This window comes from Botryllus schlosseri, chromosome 7, assembly GCF_051294905.1.
Source record: "Botryllus schlosseri isolate E-star chromosome 7, Bs_hap1, whole genome shotgun sequence".
Taxonomy (NCBI): domain Eukaryota; kingdom Metazoa; phylum Chordata; class Ascidiacea; order Stolidobranchia; family Styelidae; genus Botryllus; species Botryllus schlosseri.
The window spans coordinates 16,290,760-16,310,336 of NC_137242.1; the positions used below are offsets into that span (position 1 = coordinate 16,290,760).

Sequence of the window (19,577 nt, forward strand, 5' to 3'; positions counted from 1 at the left end):
GTCTAGTGTCTTGTGTTAAGTACTAGGAGCTGATAGCTGACACTTTGCATGTATATAAAACGTCACACCCTATCTCAGTAGTTCTTGAATTATTTTGAGCGTGACCCAAATCTGAGCTATTTACTAGGGATGGTGTGAACCTCTGAAAGGTTCAGGTTCGTGTGAACGCGAACCTTTTTGAAAGGTTCTGTGTGAACCTCGTGACGTCATATTGCTAATTCCAACCCTATCTTCCAATGAAATGATAGCCTATACTAATGTAGACGATACCTAGCGATGACTCGGGCGACATAATGCCACAATGCCGAAGTACATATTGGCGTTTTAAACGTCGCTAAATGCATCAACTGAGGCAATCAAAGGATATAATACTCCCATAAAATCAATATCTTTCGTCGCTTTGTCAACAAACTCGACGAGGACTTACCAGGGAATATATGCTTACGCCTTAACGTTCTAGGCCAGACCGGACAATGTATTCGGCGTCTGAGTATTGCTTCATTGATATTGAGCAGAGTGTAAAATGGGTTTATACTTGCTACCGATAATACCCTATTAACAAGTTATGCAGCAGTAGCGAACACCTCAATCGCAAGGATTTGGTTTTAATGATGCAGTAAAGATATTCGGTCGAGATTGACCCCGTACGCCTGCTAGATTTTTTGCATCGGAAAACGATATCAATTTGAACAAGCATCATTCGCTGACTACGTATTTCGTTTGTGATGTGTGATTGCGGGTCAAACTCGCAGCACAGATGTCATTAAATATTCACAAACGGAAGGCTGGATATTTCGTGCAGACTTTTGTTACAAAGCAAGTAAAAATTTTGAGATTGTCAAAGTGCATGCTCGTTTAGTGTTGATTATTTATGCTGCCAGCTCCATGCATAGAGTGACCCGCAGTTGAAATGCAACAAATCTGAACCAAAGATGTTAAAATGAAGTGAAAATTGTAATATATGAAAAAGGTTCACAGTGCAGAACCTACCAAGGTTCTGTTGTGAACGCGAACCTCGAAATTTCCGAGGTTCACACACAGAACGCGAACGTGAACCTCAAGTTCACACCATCCCTACTATTTACATCTCGTGACTGAAACCTCGCAAGTCGAAAGGAATTTTCGTACGGTACCATTTCAGGAGCAGGTATGAAGTACAGAGGTTGCAGAAAACCAGTTGTGCGGTACGCGTTTCTATGCAACGAGGCTCATTACAATTTACAAACAATTGATTGAATGAGGTTGATGTCGCTGAAATTTCTCGATGGTATTTTAGTGCACGAGATTTTTGGGTTCTCCGCATGCGTAGGCTCCTTCCATTATTCACAACCTTTTTCCGTAGTCGAGAGTTCATCGCAGGAAATTTTTAAGATCCCGAAACCCTGGTTTATAGAACCGATCACAATTGTGCCTTTGAAATATATGAGCCGTAACTACCCAACTTTATTTCATGAATGAACACAGTACGATATTTTTGGGCAGACCTATTTATCTTGAAATCACTGCATTTTAATTTGTGTCCCCCTCCAGAAATAATGAAAAATAACAAATGTGCGTAATATACGAATGAAGTCCGACTTGAGGTTGCCTTATTTTCGTTGACGGAATTCAGGATATTCTTTAGCGCCTTCTAGCGGGCTTTGCAATGAGGTATGAACACATATGACGTCGCACTGACAGTGCTTTGTATACAGGAGTGTTATTTTAAAAATGATTGTGAATTAACTAGACTATTGGGTCACCTCTAATTTGATCTCTGATGATTGCTAGGGTTGGTATTGTCATTTGGTCAGCAAAAGACGATTGCTTCGCTTGTCTTGCCGGACGTATGTTAGTATGCTCTGCTATACTGTTGTGTCGGTGCAGATATGTGGTTGAGTTTTGTAGAGCACCACCATAGGGCGATCGATGCAACTTTCTGGTGGGCTTACTATGGTTGTTAAATTTTGCGAATGAATTCTGTTAATAATATGGGTTTTTCCATATCACTATAAAATCCTTATCCTATCAGCCCACGTGTTCAAAGTTATCGCACAATGTCGAGCTGGTAAAGGTGATATGACTTTGAAAATGCTAGGAACGTAATTGTACAGTGCACAGTACATGCTAAGTCATATGATTATTGTTCATATCACAGAGATAAGACTATTTATGAGCCGAAATGCCGCTACGCATCAGCAGTTTGCCCATCCCGTGGCTTCCAACCTTGTATGGTCGCAACTCTATTTCCCATTTGAAAATGTTCCGTGGCCCACCTCAAAATTTGGTGAGCTAATTACTAACAAAATGGTCAGCCCCTTTGCCCAGACTTACTCACAGCGGAAGCTAATTAAGTTCAACCAGTGGTGGCCTTACGAACGGGGGTCCCTGGGCGAGACTTACCGGGGGGTCCCTATAAGTATCTAACCAAGGCGTATTGATCATCGGGGTACGGGACTTTTCTAACAAATGCGGAGATTTGATGATGATTGACACATCCGTACGAAATCATATTCTTGCTTGGTACACGGATTTCCATGTTTATTCGTTATTATCCTTAAAAAAGCGCATAATCCGAATAGGGGGCCCCTTCGACCAGGGGGGCCCGGGTGACCGCCCACCTCACCCACCCCAAAAGCCACCACTGAGTTCAACATCTCCGCGATCCCCAGAAAAGGGCTAAAACAACTTAGAAATATACGGTCCTCCTACAATTGCGATTGCAATTAGTATTATTCAGAGGTGGTCAGTAACGAAGTACTTCTACTTTTTGGAAGTACTCAAGTAGTTTTCCTCTACTTCTGGTACTTACTCAAGTAAATCTGATTTTCTCTACTTCTACTTCGTAATATTTTGCGATATACTTACTTACTTTTCGCTACTTTCAGTTTGTCAAGTAGAAGTAGTTTAATCCTCCAATACGAAAGATAGCCTGAGGAATTTCGGGGCTGTTTTCACGGAGTATCAACATTTAATATTCATGTAAGTCAAGTAAAGCCCAGAAATTTTGTTGCGCTTTCCTGGCAGTAGTGATGGAGTGACAAATATGTTTTCACGAAAGTATCAGTGAACATAATTTAGGTAGCGGATTGCTTGGTTCCTCTCACACCGTATTGTCGCCCATATCAAATATTTCATCACTGTAAATATGGCCCACCATAACATAACGTTTGAAACTTTCGTCTCGCAATCTAGCAATTACCAATCATATTGTAATCTATCAGCCCATGATGTGTCCTTCTACTCTGGAAAATCCGGCTTTTTTGAACCTTACACCTGTTTTAGCAGATCACCTTTGAAGCTATATGGACAAAAGACATGAAATATATTTTCCGCTTTTTATAAGTGGTATATGTATTTCACTTTCATTTCCTGGTATCATACTTTGATTTCTATTTATTTTCAGTTCCCTTGTCTGCAGAACGTACATGTTGAAGCATAAAAGCAAGTGTAGTAATGCCTCTATTTTCCGAAAATAAAGCTACACTAAATATAAATTTTACGATCCACAACATTTGTTAATTACGTATACTAATCGCGCAAAGTGTTGAAACCGTATCCGATACAACTTCTCCGTATTGCTCTTCGCCTAAACTTGGGGCCTTATAATATGGGGTAGGGCGCCATGCCATGATGTTCTTTAAAACGGGGTCTTCTAGTAAACAAAGGGTTAGTATCGCATTTTAATATCAATACTATAATTTGCATCCCATGATGCGAAAGAATGCTCATTCTGTCAAGAATTGATACTTCCTTGGATGCATAAATACGAATCAAGCTCTCTGCACCTTCCGCATAGCTCAATTTGCAGCTTTTGACAGTCCATGCGAACGAATTAAGACTGTTTTCAAAACTACTTACTTACTTGAGTAGATTTAAAATCGATCAATTCTACTAGAGTATAATTTTCCGTCGCTACTTCTACTTCTACTTGAGTAGCTTTCTTGACTACTTTGACCACCTGTGGTATTATTACAGTAAATCAGTGGTTCCCAACCTTTTTTCAGCCACGTACCATTTCGAGGTTTTATGCAGTGCTCGCGTACCACCTACATAAGTTACGCGCGCTGAAGGCGGTCAAAAATGATTCCGTCATTTATGATGTCATAACGACGTATTTGACCTATGCGAGGCGTAATAGCAAATGCTAATAAACTAGGTATTATGTTTGCTCACAGCGCATCGAAAGTCCTACATGGGCGCAACTAGTCGGTTTCGTTTCTTCGACTTGATAGTCATCAGAGATAAAAAAAATCCTTGCTCGCGCTCCCACGTAGAAGGGGAAATTAGCAGCTGGGGAATAGCGTGAGAAGCTAGAGTCTAGTACGAGGAGGCCATGCTAAGCCTGAAGTTTATTGGAGCACAATCTTTGTGTTCAACCCCACCTTAACTAATAACTACCGTCGGTCGAAAAAAAAGCAGAATCTACTCGCGCACCACCTGGAAGACCTTCGCGTACCACTAGTGGTACGCGTACCACAGGTTGGGAACCACTGCAGTAAATGATAGTTATTATTATATGATTTTATTTTTGTAGTTTTTGCGGGACAGGGGTACCCATATTAATATCGATGTATGTGACACTAAATCGCGCTTAGTGCGAAGAAAAGTTTCAAGTAGCATAAATCTGCACCAAAATAATATTATTTATGTTGATTTACCAAAAAAATTCAGCTCGCTTCAAGGCTTCAAAATTCCGGACATAGCATAATTGGGTTATATTGTTCATCTGAACAAATCACACACAATGTACAATGCGATATCATGAACAGATTGGAGGATGTCAAACGACACGCTTCAGTACCGATCCTTTACTCCAACATCCACCTCGGCTCGACCTAGAGTGCCCGATGTCACAGTTCTTTTCGATGCTGATCTTTTTTTTTAAGCCGCGGCCCTTTCTACTAGTTCTTTCCATTCCTTGTGAATGCTTTCTTCGTCGGGTCTTTTTCTGGGCTTTTTTGTCGCCGTAGGAACGGCAGGGGAAGAGGAGCCCAGATAAACCTCCGACGGGAATCGAACCCGTTCCGTCTGCTTGGTGGGCGCTTATCGTAACCACTACACTATCTCCCCCGTTTAAGCATATTTCAGCTTTTCCGCCCGGACGCAGTTTATATAGCGAAATTCCGGACATGTCCGGTAAATTCCGAACGTATGACAACCCTAGTCCAACTGTCTTTTAGTTATGGGAGCAGGGTTGCCAGATTGGCCCTTTTGGGGCCAAATTCCACAAATTTGGCCATTTTTAGAGACAGTTGGCCCCAAAATAATCAACTTGGCCCTTCATTTTCAATATTTTGCCTTTTTTAAAAGCAGGTGAGACATACCATCAAACTAGCTAAATAGCTATATTCTAATAAATGCATCTCCCAAATTGAGCTGACGATGTTTATGCCAATATCAAAGATTCACTAGAAACACTGTAGAAGATGAAGATTTGGATTTGTTTTTGTCGAATGTAGACTGAGTTGGAATTGTAAATACAGATTTGTGAACAGGTGGACGAAAAAGCAGCGAACATGGCTGGAAGCTAAGTAGCAGAAGAAGAGTCACCTTATAGTACTGAATGATTGATAGAGAATTCAAAGAAAAAAACTTCAACATAACCGGAGAGTTTTTTTGAGAAAAAACTAAAACTTAAGCATATAAGTTGGATAAGTTTCAAATGTAAAAAAAATATTCTCTCAATTTTAAATTAAAATTCGCAAAATTTAATCACTCTCATATTATTGCAGAAAAAGTTTTATTTTACGGTTTTATATTCAGTTGGAAATGGCTTGAAATGATAGCAGTTGTTGTAGTTGGATCCAGTGTAGTTGTAGGTAGTTGATTTGGTGTCCTACAACAGTATCAACAATAATATAAGACTGGAATTCCAGGTGATTAACAAAAGGTTGCAACGTTTTTAACGTTATTGAACAATTTGGCTTTTTTAGGCCCCTTTTCCGGCGCTGTTTGGCCCTTTTTGCTCGAAAGAGCACTGTAACTGCCGCACCCCAAACCCCCCAATTGGGGGGGGCGAGCTCGATGGAGGGCCCAAAATTATTTCGTGAATTAACATAAATCATTGAGTATTTTTTAAAAAGTTATGCAATTTTTTCAAAATTTTTTCGCGCTGTGTGCGAATTCATGTAGCCAGCCATTCATCTTTATTATTGGGTATTGGGCCATTACCGCGCCACGACCCACCAAGACATACAATCAAGTTTTAGGCCATATAACATGCGACTCCAAGAAGTGTGCCAGAACGATTGGCAGCGAGAAAGGCTTGGCCGAAAAGGTCTATGCCCTTATGCAGCCCAAAGACTTCGCTATATATACAAAATACATATAGGTTCAATTGTCCATAGGCGCCTAAATGACTGGCGCCGAATGTTCCTGTCTTTGCAATCTGAACCTCACAAGACAAATGCCATCCCGCTGGGAAAAATTTTATGCCAGTGAAGAAATACCAATTTGAAATCGTGTGCGTCTCTTAGTTTAGAAGCCTATGTTTGGGCGGTTTTATATTTTTTGATATAGCAGACTGGAAGTCACGAAATAACATCATGTACCGAAGTCATATCAACGGTTCCGCCTGCCCGAAGATGTTTAATCATTATTTACGGGCTCTCCCGTTTTCAAGACACTTCACTCAGCTCTACCGGTAAATCTAATTACGTGAGTAGAGAGGACAATAAATTGATAGCATATTGCATATGCAATCGCCGATCTGATTGACCGATTTTATCATAAATTATCGAAAATTTTCGCGCTTCGCGCTGGTTCACAGTACAGTAGGCTACGGGTAATTTCGTGACAAACAAAAACAACGTGATGGGGGGGTCGTTTTATCACCCTATGGGAGCCCAAGACCCACGTTTTTGGGGCCTGACGAGGTGCTGTTTCGTTCCTGCAAACGGGTATACGCCCGAAGATGTTTAATTATTATTGAGTGGTCCTACCTTTTCAAACACACCTCACTCAGCTGATTACGTGAGCAGAGAGAAGATAAAAATTGATAACAATGTATGCAATTCCCGATCATACTGACCGATGAAATCATGAATTCTAGAAATTTTGCGTGCCTCGCGCGCTTAGGCGACAAAAGCTGATTCACTAAAGAAACTCCCAATGAATACGATGAATAGTGGTAAACAGTGTATCGCTGGAGGGAGGTCTGGGGGGCGAAGCCCCCATACGTTCGGTCTATAACCCTATGGGGGGCCCAAGACCAAAGTGTTTGGGGGGCCTGACGAAGTGCTGTTACGGCCCTGCTGGCAACCCTGTATGAGATAACGGCATATTGGTAGGGCTTACCATACATCCTCTTTTAAAAGGATTTGTCCTCTTTTTTGACTTTTTTGAAAGCGTCCTCGGAGGACTCCCTTTATAATCCACAGCTGCAACACAAATAGGTTTTGGGTTCGAGTCCGACTGAGGTCGACTGCAGAATTCCTACCCAAGTGTTGGAAGCTTTTATAGGTTCCTCGTCGCCACGTGATCCGCGTAAGCGGTGATTTGTAAAAGCCTAGAGGTGGGCCGTGCTACAAGTCGGTAAAATATACGTAATCAAAATAATGGATATAGGCCTAGTGTAGCGCACTACCAATATAGTCGAAACACCATGAATAATAAAAAAAAACGGCGAATTATTGATGAATTTCAAATAGTGACGTCGAAATTGATTGTCATTAGAGTATATGACTCCTTTGGAGGTACAATTAGGAGCTGGTATGACTCCTTTAACGAAACTGGTTCCAGAATGTTATGTAATGAAACTGGTCTTAATCGAGAGCTACTGCCACACTGAAAAAAATACTAATTAAAATCTTGTCGGGGACATGGAACCACCTCAAAACAGCCCTCAAAATCTGAAAATCGGCATTGTTTCAACAATGGCACCACCGCAACACGATGAACATAACAATGGCCAATTTCGTCAATCGATTGTTCAGAACAATGCCGATTTGCAGACTTTGAGGGATTTTTTGACGTGGTTCCATTTCCCTTACAAGATTTTAATTGGTATTCTCAGAATCAGTGCGACAGCACCTCTCGATCAAGACCAGTTTCAATACATTTCACCCCTCGGGTCGCAAGTTAAAACATCACCAATTATGCTGCTTTTAGATTGCTCAGCAATAAGTGTAACTACTTACCGGAGCGTAACGACGGGACTTGCTTATCTACCCGTAGGTCAGTAATCTATAGTATGATAGGCTTACCATATTTTGGAAATCTAAAAAGAGGACACTTTTTAGAAAGTTCAGACATGCGAAATCGAAGAAGAATTCTCAAAAACCGGTATACTTTTCCCACTTCGTGATCGGTTGACTAAAAAAAAAAGTCATCACTTCCGCTCAGAGCTCAAAATACCGTCTCCCTCTCAACATTGCCAGGTGGATGACTAAAAAAAAAGGTCATCTTTTTGCTCAGAGCTCAAAATACCGTTTTTCTCTCCACATTGTCTGGTGGATGACTGAAAAAAAAAGGTCATCTTATCGCTCAGAGCTAAGATCACCGTTTTTCACTCCGAAATACCCGCCGGAGCTTAACTTCTGTGCTAATTTGCGGCATATCACTCGCTATTTCCTCTAAATCTGACCTAAATTTTCAAAAAAGAGGACAAAATCTCGAAAAAGAGGACAAAAGGGCGTCCTCCGAGAACACTTTCAAAAAAGTCAAAAAAGAGGTAAGCCTATAGTATGACCAATGACCATAGTGTCCTATATGGTGTCGACACAGGCAAATCTCACGCCTCAGTGTATCACGTCACTATTTCCATTTGGCTACAGGCAATTTGACGGTCATTTTTGACCGGCTTGACGAGCATTAAATTTGGTAAAACGGGTATCAATCGAAAGCTGACTCTCCACTGATTACGAAAATACAAATTTTATTCCGCTCGTGGCCCTGGAACTCCCACAATCAGCCTCGAATTTTTCATTGTTATGGAGATTGGCATTGGGACGCAACAATGCTGTCTGGCGAAACGAGAGAGTAGCTCAGGACGTAACAATGCTATCTGGCCAAACGAGAGAGTAGCTCAAGAGAAAAAGAGCCAAATTTTACCAAATTCAATTTTATTGAAGGTATTACTTTAAAGCAGGGGTCGCCAACTCAAAATAGGTCGCGGGCCACTTTTCCAAATTCCTGGAGGCCGCGGGCCGCATGACATCAATATCGATATAAAAGTAGGCAACGCAGTTCAACAACCACGTCTGATAACTCTACGTTATTACAACGCTGTGCTTTCTAACATAGGCGACGGTTATAGTCACCACAAAAGAACTAATATTTTATTGAACAAACACAAATACAACAAAAAGTATCATGATCATCAATGTCATTATATTTTGGACTATGAGCTGTACACGATACCTGACAATGACAACACTCTTTAGCCGCTAAAACAGGGGTGGCCAACATTTTTGTAATTCACGGCCGCATTTCGCGTACTAATAATGTAGCCTGCGGCCGCATACCGGTGGTTAGTCGTGATAAACTAGCTAGGGCCAAATACCCACGTTATCATGTCCATGTCCATTGCCGGTACACTCCGAACTAATCTATATGCACATATCGGCTTACTATGCGCACCAAATCGTTAGTAGTTATGTTGTAAAGAGCCACAGAGAACCAATCTGTAGTCGCGCGAAGCGCGAAAAATTTTTCATGTTCATGAGTGAATTTCGTCAATAAATATTAGTATAGTTTCACATATTACTATAAAATATTTATCCTTTCTCGGCCAATGTGATCAGATTCCCAGATACAGCTGATGCAGGGGGTATCTGTGAAAACTTAGGGTTGTTATTACAAGTGTCGACAGCCGCATAATTTTCCTTCTACTGCTGCAGATTGGCCACCCATGGATTGAAGAATCAATATTGGGGTTAGCTATACACGGTAGGCCTACTTGCTAGACAACTATCTCCTCGTAAAGCATGGTCTTTTGGAGCGCCCGAAGTCGTTTTGCAGGCGTCTCGGTCTTGGCAGTGGTGGGCCATTGCACGTCAAGGCAATATGCCCATTCGTACCAGCAAATTCTTCATCCATGGAATGATATTACCATGCCGAAGCCGTATCAACTAGTGAGTAATAGTGATAGTGGGCACATAGAATGGCTCACTTTGAAAAACAACAACATTATGTTTCAACTGAAATCAATTTTAGCGTTTCAACATGATTTACTAAGCGTTTTTCTGAATTTTTTTCAAATCAGGTCGCGGGCCGCAAAATAGGACCTCGCGGGCCGCATGCGGCCCGCGGGCCGCGTGTTGGAGACCCCTGCTTTAAAGGGTAGATATGGATATAGAGATTTTAGGTGGGGGATGAAGCCTCGGATTAAGTTGGAAGTGGGGAAATAGGATAAAAAGGTTGGGAACCACTGCTATAAAGCGACAACAAACCTGCGACGGTAGCGTCACTCGACCGTGAATCACGTGTTGCGCATCTATTCGTAGGTTAGTTATCTATAGTATCAGGGCATGGTATGGTATGGTATGGAACGATAATGTTCCATACTCCATACTGGCCTTACTCTCTCCATACCACACCAACATTGTTCCATACCACAATTGATACATATTCCATACTTTCAAATACTTCAATATCATAAGTATATTTCCTTTTCTAGCACCTATATTATTGATATTCCGGCTGTCATTATTGCGAATATGATGCGAATTCCTGGTAATATAGTTTTACAGTCTGTTTTGATGAGGCTTAGTCCATGGTGGTGAGGTGCCGTGTACTTCTACTCTACAACTTCCGCGAGCAAAATGGGATACTCAGCAGATTGCTATCTGGTAGCGTCCATAAAAGCGAGGTTAACATACTGCCCGCGGGTCGGATGCGGCCCATGACGAGATTTTGTCCGGCCCGCGTACAGTTTCCCGTATTACATAATAATGTGGCCCGCGGCCCCAGTCTGCCGAGATTCCCCACTACTTGCTTGAACGTAAAATTTTAGTGACTAGGTGTAATTATATAGGTGTGCGCACTGCGCAGCGTGCGAGAGTAGAGCTTACGCGTAAGTTCGTCGAAGCGAGAAGACTTGCATTATCGGCATTTATGATGAACTCAACCCTAATGAATTGAAATCTTGGTAAATTTTGGGTACCGGACTTATCAAACGCTTTGAAATCTTGCACCGCGAGTTAGTTGATCAGAGAGAAGCAGACATGGCGGCGCCTGTATGACAATGCTGTTCTTAAATTAACGTTGTAGAGAGAGAGAGAGAGAGAGAGAGTCTTTATTTTCATCGAACCAAAATACATAACAAACGGCAGTGATGGTGGTACAGAAAATATGCGTGCACAGTATTCGGTATTAGATAGGAATGATCGATAAGACCGTGAAGGTCATCTAGTCTGATCACACCAGCATCAAACAGGTACACTTGACTCAGAACAGTCTGGCTGTGAAAAAATGTTTAGTTAGGAAAGGAAAATATAAAAAAAAATTAAACAATGGTAGCAAATGATCAATGAAGCAATGTCTGGGCGAGGTAGGGCAACAGTGTTAGTGTAACGACAAGAGGTGATCAAGTAGGGCTTTTTTGAATCTATTATAAGGCAATTCACTGATATGTGATGGTAATGCATTCCAGATGATAGGTCCCTAGTAGTCGATAGATCTCTTAGTTAGGTTGCTATTGGGTTGGGGTAAGTAGACGTTTCCTTTAGATCAGTGATTCCCAACCGCGGCCCTGAGGGCCGCATGCGGCCCCCAGCTAGCCTTCTTGCGGCCCCCACAAAAATATTGAGGAATCGACTTTTGCTTGGCTTGGAGTCTGGAGTTTTCAATTAGGATTGCGGGAAAGTTGTGAGTAGACTGCTACGACTACGTCACTGCTGTTTCAATGTAATGTGCGCTAACTTTCCGGTTGAACGAGCAGTACCTATAGGTATATATATAGGTATTGACAGGACTGTAACTGCTGCACCCCAAGCCCCCCAATTGGGAGGAGCGAGCTCGAAGGGGGCCCAAAATTATTTAGTGAATTAGCATAAATTATAGAGTATTTTATGAAATTTTATGCAACTTTTTCAAAACTTTTTCACGCTGCGCGCGATTTCAAATCTCAAAATACCTTCATTATTGACTACTCTTCCAGCAAGATAAAATACGCAAGATCTATAGAAGTGGGCATATCGGCGTTGGCCATTACCCCGCCACGACGCACGAAGACATAAAGTTTTAGGCCATGTAACATGCGACTCCAAGAAGTGAGCCAGAACGATCGGCAGCGAGAAAACCTTGGCCGAAAAGAACTGCCCTTACGCTGACCGAAAACTTCGTTATGTATATACAAAATACATATAGGTAGCCTATAATTGACCATAGGCGCCTAAATGACTGGCGCCGAATGTTCCTGTCTTGGCATTCTGAACCTCACGAGACAAATAGGCTACCATCCCTCAGGGAAGAATTATATGCCAGTGAAGAACTACCAATTTGAAATCGTGTGCATCTTTTAGTTTAGTACGTTTGGGCGATTCTATAATTTTTGATATAGCAGACTGGAGGTCACGAAATAATATCATGTAACGAAGTCGTACCAACGGGTCCGCCCGTCCGAATTTGTTTATTTATTATTTACGGTCCCTACAGTTTCCAAGACACCTCACTCAGCTCTACCGGTAAATTTGATTACGTGAGCAGAGAGGACAAGTAATTGATAGCAATATATATGCAATTCCCGATCTTATTGACCTATTTTATTTTGAATTAACGAAAATTTTCGCACTCCACGCTGGCTCACTAAACGGTGATCCTGATTTCGTGGCAGAAGCGAAGAACGGGACGGGGGGTCGGTTTATCACCCTATGGGAGCTCAAGACCTAAGTGTTTTGGCGGGCCTGACGAAGCGCTGTTTTGTTCCTGCCAACGGGTATACGCCCGAAGATGTTTAATTATTATTGAGTGGTCTTACCTTTTCAACCACGACTTCCTCGGCTCAACTGGTCAATCCGATTACGTGAGCAGAGAGAGGACAAAAATCGATACCAATATATATGCAATTGCCGATTATATTGACCGATTCAATCATGAATTATAAAAAAATTTCACGCTTCGCACGATCAGTCGAGAGAAGCTGCCTAAAACGACACCCGATTTAGATGATAAATAGCGGTAAACAGCCATCTAGCCTGAGGGGGGTCTGGGAGGGCTTCGAAGTTCGGTTTATCACCGTATGGGGGCCCCAAGAGCAACGTTTGGGGGGGGGCTGACGAAGTGCTGTTACGGCCCTGGGTATTGATAACTAATTTACGGATAGATGTGCAACAAGTGACTCACGATTGAATACGCCGAGATGCGTACTGCTTAGCCGGCAAAAAGAAGCATAATTGGTAGTCCTATAGCTCGCGACCCAAGCGTCCGAATAATTTGATATGTCGGTGTTTATCGAAAGCAAGTGTCGCACTGATTCCAAAAATACGAACTGAAATCTCGCCAGGGCATTAAAACTACTCCGAAATAGCCAGCAAAGGTTGATTGTTGTGAACAACGGGAGCGCGGCAACACAATGGCCAATGGCGTCAAGCGAATGATCGGAACAATGCCAATTTTCATATTTTCGTGACTATTTTGGGTTCCTTTCATTGCCCTGGTATTCGTGCGGCCCCGACCGTACTCTGAAATTCCAAATTTGGCCCTGTCACTGAAAAAGGTTGGGAACCACTGCTTTAGACTCTCGCGGGCCGCAGTTTGCCCACCCCTGCTCTAGAGTCTAGACTCGATATCAGATCAACATTACTGCTGTCATTATTGCATCACAGAATCATGTCAGTTCACGTTCACACATAACAAAAGAAAGCCATTAGTGGTACAGAACTTCAGAATAACGCGAAACAATAACTTCATATTGGTAATTTATTCGCTAAAAGCTTTTCGACTGACTCTCATCAGTAGCGAATGTCAGTGATAGGATGAATCCAATTCGAAATGTAAAAACTATTTTGTTGTATGACGTAATAATAACAAAAAACAACAACTAGCAGACGGGCAAGATACGGTATAGTAACGCAATGTTGCCAATTGGCGCATTTGAGAGCCAAATTTCCGAAATTTGGCTCTTTCAAAGGTCGGTTGGCAACGAAAACTTACGTTTGACGCGTTGGCTCCAATTTGGCGCATTTTCCTATAAAATTATTTAACAATTGACACTGATGTAAAGTAGAAACGCTCTTCTTTAGTTCTCGTTCTACCATTGAATATTAGGATTCGCAGGCCTCTGTTATCATTGAGCGGCTTATTGCCATCGCAGTGCTTCCATCGTGCTCCATATTCTAGATCACGGGTCTCCTAGGCGGTGCCCGCGGGCCCCAGGTAGCCCGCAAAGACCAGATGAGTCGCCCGCGGGCTTGTTCTGAAGTAGTAACAGGTCTTACCAGTGAGCTTTTATATGGAGATTGAGTTATTAAGCTGTTTTGAATATAGTATATTCATATTGAAATGAACCCGAATATTTTCGGCTGACACTCGTCAGGGGTAATCGTCAGCAACTAGTACAGCGAATTGGAAAGAACATTGTATATCAACAATCGTATCACAAAATATCATCATCATCATCATTGGTTTATTAGCAATTTTATCAGTTCAATACACCACAAAAAATGCGATACAATGAAAAGAAAGGAAGATGTCGAAGCGACTAGGAGTTGTCTATGGAATCAGACATCCACCTTGGCCTAGGGCCTAGGCGATGTAAAGGGGAGGCATGCACACTGAATGAAAGTAAAGAAGATAGTATAGAAAAAGGAAGCGACAAGTAATAGGGCGGCATGTCATGGGAAGCGAGATCGATAGGTCAGTCGTTGTCCGGTAATCTTGAGGATGGACTGTATTTATTTAGTAGTAATTGCTTGTATTTCGACTTGAATGTGGACATGCTCGTCGACTGCCGGATGGCCTGCGGGATACTGTTCCACACATCAGGTCCGGCATATTTGATAGAGCGATGATATTTTCGGTCGATCATGTGATATTTGGACGACGTGGACGCGCGTGTGTTGTACTTGTGCGCTTTTGATTCAGAGGTAAAGAAGTCATTGAAATATTCGGGGCAACGACCGCAGTGAAACTGATACATAAACTTGGCGATTTCTAGTTTCCGCATATCTTCTATGTTTAGGACACCGAATCTCTTCAGCAGCGACTTATTGGATGGGCAGCCAGGCCTCTTTGGGGCCCTAGCTATGATTCGGAGTACTTTATGCTGTAGTTTCTGCAGTGACTTGAGTGCAGTTTTACTGGCAGCCCCGCAACAGAGGATGCCATAATGTAACTTCGATTGGATTAAGGATTTAAAGAGTATCAGAAGAACCCATGCTGGCATGAAGCGCCCAAGGCTGTAGAACAGGCCGCACTTTGGTGATAATTTAGTTTCTAAGGACTGAGTATGACTCTTCAAGACATGTTCGAGTCCAGTAAAACCCCGAGATATTTGGCATTATCTGTGTTGGAAACGGGCTGACCAGCATGACGTCTGACAGCTGACGTAACCAGCATGAAATTTCTAATGAGAGAGCGTTCAATGTAGGGGAGATGTGGTACCGATGGATCACTGGGACCGAAAATACTTGAAAAATTCTTCATGATAATTCCATGATTACACTCCGTGAATTTGTTTACAATTACATGCTGACAGAATCTTTCCTCACATGCAAAAAAATCGACCTGCGTGAGTTATGGGGTCTGTGACAAATGATTTACGTTTTAGGGGGTGTAAAGTATATTTGGATCGACATTTGCATTTTTCTATATCACATTTCAGACTAACAAACCCGCCATAATTTTTGATGTGAAGTATAGGGCTTGTATCAGGGTATGTAATGGCATATCTATTTTGAATCAATATCATCCTCGAGTGGACTGTTTTCAAGTCAATCACAATATTTATGGGGTGGGGGACCTATGGTACCATAGCCAAATCAAGCAAAATAGATGGACCAACTAATTACTTAACAACGGAAACTCGCCTACATATATATAGGCTGTATATAATAGGTACTTGTGGTGTTTTGTCGCTGTTACGAGGTATTCGAAAGTCAAAATGTCGGTTTGCGGGTAATTATGTACGTGGCATTAATTTTTGTAAGTTTACGCATAAATCAAAATATGATTTTATGCCAATATTTGCGTTGATATAATTAATTTTATTCTTGAGGGTCGAGACTAAACATTCTTCATTGGCTTGCTGTAGCTTAGCTTATAGTACACAACAAAACGAGTTAACAAATTTGAGTTTTTGAGCGTATGTCTCATAGGTCCCATGGTCGTGTGCCTTTATACCCACTGGGTGGGGACCGATGACACGTTCGAGCAACAAATTTTTAACGCTTATAAATATTTTTTGAAAGGACGGATATTTATGTAAATGTCCGCGATAGGTAGAGCTTGTATCGAAGAGTTGAGACAGCAAAAGATCTGCTATTCTCGGCTGAAGATTTGAGGGCCATCAGAGATCATTTTGTAATTTTTGATCCATCGGTACCACATCGCACCCCTACTATTTTTCTGTGGTACACCAACTCCTTTTGTTGACAGAGTTTTGGTTGGTGTATTTTGATAAAAGTCGACTCCAAGGCACACAAATGGAAGGGTGAACGGCCCCTCCCAACGGCGCGAAATCTGTCGTCTCGATAATTATTCGCACAAATCGAATTATCTAACAGATGTTTGCCGATGGCAGAATTAATGGCCTTTGATCGGTCAGCATCAAGCTTAAACGGATGAGTTAAGGGTGAGCTTTTCACCGAGCGTGATGCACATGTTCTGAAAAATCTGGGGACATGTTGGTTTATGCGTTCCTGCAGATGTTTTGACGTTCTTCCCACGTAGCCACAATCACAGTGGCACTTATATTCGTACACTACATTACTTTGTTGAAGTGCAGGGAGCACGCCTAAGCTTGTAAATCACACTGACATGTAACTTAGTTACTCCTGCCATTTACCCGCTTCAGTATTTTACTCTCTTTTGGCTGTAACTCGTTTTGTGTTCATTAGAGACAGATAGAAAGATGATGTTTCGGCGGCTTTTGAGCTATATATCACGACTCTACGAACAGTGACTGTCGAGATGTGCAATTTGACCCCCTCGTGCGCAGAAATTTGGGGGTTGACGGCTGGGAAATAGGTGCAATTCCCTAATGTCAATTTTTATTGAAGTTTTTGGTAATTTGTCGGGATTTAAGAACCCCCTTTCTTCGATTAAAAAAAAGTTATTCGAACTCCACCCTAATGTAAAAGTGTACAGGCTATTGACAGCGTATCTGTGTTTTGGGTGTAATTTATAAGCATATGGGTTGAAATCGAAAATAGTTGGCTCCTTGAAGGGCCATATTTGGCGCATTTTGGGAGCAATTTGGCTCTTTTGGACCACCAGCAGTTGGCAACCCTGTAAGCAACGGTACAAAACAAACGTTTACGAGTATTAACGAGTACAAGTAGGCTACATATTCGGTTATAAATTACCGAGAACACAACACACAACATTACGCTTCATGAAGCTTGCACAGATCACGATAAAATATATAAAACATAAACGTACGGAAATGTCGTTCCATACCATAGATTAAAATCTTCCATTCCATACCAGGGTTGTAACCAAGTCACAAGGCTCCGAGTCACAAGTCAATCTCACTTTTATATTTTTGACTCGAGTCAAGTCGAGTCATTTTCAATTCCCACCGAGTCAAGTCCGAGTCCAAGTCAGCGAACAGAGGATCGAGTCCGAGTCATGGTATTATGACTCGAGTCCGAGTCCAAGTCATTGTGTTGACTGCTCAGTTTCCAGTTAAAGTCTTCCTAAACCCACTTTCTTTAACTCTGTTTGGTGATATTGAATGGTTCGCATTTATAATATACTGATTTTCCTCACTTTTAGCAGTTTCTGGTCGCATTTTCAAGCACCAGTACCAACAAACGAAATCCCAATAGTGTGTTGGCTTCGAAATTACAATGAAATGTCGGTCTTGGCCGTCTGAATCTCGAGTCAATGACTTGCTTCGAGTCATGCGCAATGACTCGAGTCCAAGTCGAGTCAATACACAGATTAACTCGAGTCGAGTCGAGTCATTTCCGTATTTTGTGAAAATGACTCGAGTCGAGTCGAGTCATCTGAAAATCGTGACTCGAGTCTGACTCGAGTTGAGTCATGACTCGAGTCATTACAACCCTGTTCCATACCATACTTGCATTGTTCCATATTCCATACCAAAATATCGATCCATACCATACCATACTTCCATACCATACCATACCATACCATGCTCTGTATAGTATGACGACAATGCCCAATTGCCCATCTTAGCTCAGTAACAGACATGGCCATGGTCTGGTTCAAAATGGCGATTTGTCTTCTTAAGTATCCCATGTTCACTGAAGTGGTCTATTAGATATTGCAAAAGTTGGCAAAAATTAAGGCGACCGCAGTTGGAAGACATTTCGTGTATATTCTAAACTAAACGTTGCGATATAAACTGCTAATCTTCACCAGTGACCACGCGCGGAATCGATATTTCAAAACCAATCGAGATATTTTCATGCGCCTAGCTGTCTCCTTCTGTTGGCGATAATTGTCGCCCAAATGCTTCAAAAACAGGACTGTCCACCAAAGTAGTCTAATAGGTAAATATATATCAGTCCTATCAGTCCTTTCTATCAGTCCTATTTTTGAGGCATTTGGGCATTTGGCATTATATATTTAACAAATATCATACATTATATACATAACTAGTGCGATGTCAACTCGTCAGCGTCGGTGGTGTAAAGGTTAGCATTGTTGCCTTCCAAGCAATAGATCCGGGTTCGATTCCCGGCCGACGCACCTTTTCTATATCGAATCAAAAAAGTCAATTACATGATTATTGATTATAAAAAAGCTCTCTTGAGGCAAAAGTGACCCTTTTCTATTTTTCGTTTATTAACTTCGATATTTAAATTGATATATCGTGCCCCGCCCAACGATACTCTACTTTTCTTTGACTTTGGATTGTCCAAGATGTATCGGACAGAATGAGAATCATTTCATGGCCCATTTTCAACAATTAAAAATACTACAAGACTTCCAAAACAATGAAAACAGAGGAATGACGGGGTTGTTACGATAGATATAATTGATATCCTTATCTCTAGTAACAGCTTTGATGAAATTCATTATGTTCTATATCTGCTTTACGTCTTCTGTTGATGTAATGTATAAATGATATATATATTAGGTATAACATCTTTCCATAAGAGAACGAAAAACGCGAGCACGCCAGGACTCGAACCTGGAATCTTCTGATTCGTAGTCAGACGCGTTATCCATTGCGCCACGCGCCCACGGCGTCTTGCGTCACCAAAATATATATATATATCGTGTTAACTGCCGTCAAATTCTAAAATAATGGTGATTTAACTCTGTCAGCTGAATTCTTTTCCTATTCTATTTGGAGTGGTGAGCTAAAAGCATTTTATTAACGATCTGAAATCTGTCCATATTATGGAGTAAGTGCAGTATTTTTAAAACCATGATATACTACGCCTAGGCCAAGGTGGGTGTCCGATTCCATTGACAAATCCAAGTCGCTTCGACATCTTCCTGTCTATTCATTGTATCGC

General features: G+C 41.6%; 2 non-coding genes across 2 annotated transcripts; one reads left to right on the top strand and one right to left on the bottom strand.

Annotated features, from left to right (window-relative positions):
- The first annotated feature begins 18,729 nt into the window (after positions 1-18,729).
- On the top strand, positions 18,730-18,801 carry Trnag-ucc (transfer RNA glycine (anticodon UCC)). The gene has a single exon. It is a non-coding gene; the product is annotated as a tRNA-Gly (tRNA).
- A 424-nt stretch (positions 18,802-19,225) lies between these two features.
- Trnar-acg (transfer RNA arginine (anticodon ACG)) lies at positions 19,226-19,298 on the bottom strand. The gene has a single exon. It is a non-coding gene; the product is annotated as a tRNA-Arg (tRNA).
- Between the last annotated feature and the right edge of the window lie 279 nt (positions 19,299-19,577).